This window comes from Capsicum annuum, chromosome 1 (genome assembly GCF_002878395.1).
Source record: "Capsicum annuum cultivar UCD-10X-F1 chromosome 1, UCD10Xv1.1, whole genome shotgun sequence".
In the NCBI taxonomy this organism is placed as follows: Eukaryota; Viridiplantae; Streptophyta; class Magnoliopsida; order Solanales; family Solanaceae; genus Capsicum; species Capsicum annuum.
Genome location: NC_061111.1, coordinates 236,574,332 through 236,574,963, shown reverse-complemented (window position 1 = coordinate 236,574,963; position 632 = coordinate 236,574,332). Strand labels below are relative to the sequence as shown.

General features: G+C 49.5%; 1 protein-coding gene across 7 annotated transcripts in view; it reads left to right on the top strand.

The window, feature by feature from the left end:
- Positions 1 to 632, top strand: part of LOC107848140 (ABC transporter C family member 2) — a 44,341-nt gene that overhangs the window by 9,509 nt on the left and 34,200 nt on the right. The window lies entirely within an intron of this gene.

The following is a 632-nucleotide window of genomic DNA, read 5'->3' as shown; positions in this document are numbered from 1 at the left end:
ATTGTATCCCTTGACTAAGGGATACAATTAATGCTAGTCAACATTACCCCATTTGGGCATACAAGCCATGAACAATTAGAAAGGGCTTTGTCTAGTATGCTGATTTTGTAGAGCAGTCACTGCTCAGCTGGTCAAGGCTTCAAAGCCCCATAAATGTTGACCCGAGCATGTATTTTGACCTCCCAAAGATGCCCCCACGTTGGCCCTATCCCGAGACGTTGTGGAAGTCCCATCGGGTTCCGAAATGTGCCCCAAACGCACGGAATTGTGCCCAAAACGGGATGAATTTAATGGGTAGTGACGCCGTGCGTCACACTCTCCCCCACCTGATTTGGCGACGACCGCGGCGCCACATAGCTGCAAATATTTGTGGACCTTCTCCTTGAACGGCCACAAGTCTTCGTATTTCTCCCACGATGCCTCCTCGGGCGATTGTCCCTTCCAGTGGACTAAGAATTGGGCACTTGAATTGCCCAACCTTTTCCTCGAACCAATTGATGATCAATGATGTCCTCAATTTGTTTGTCCGTGGCAGCGGACATCATGAAGATTTGGGCCCGACTAGACTTACCCCGCTCCACGTCTTCCTTGTCTTCGAAGTATGGTTTCAATTTGCTTGCATGGAAGACGGG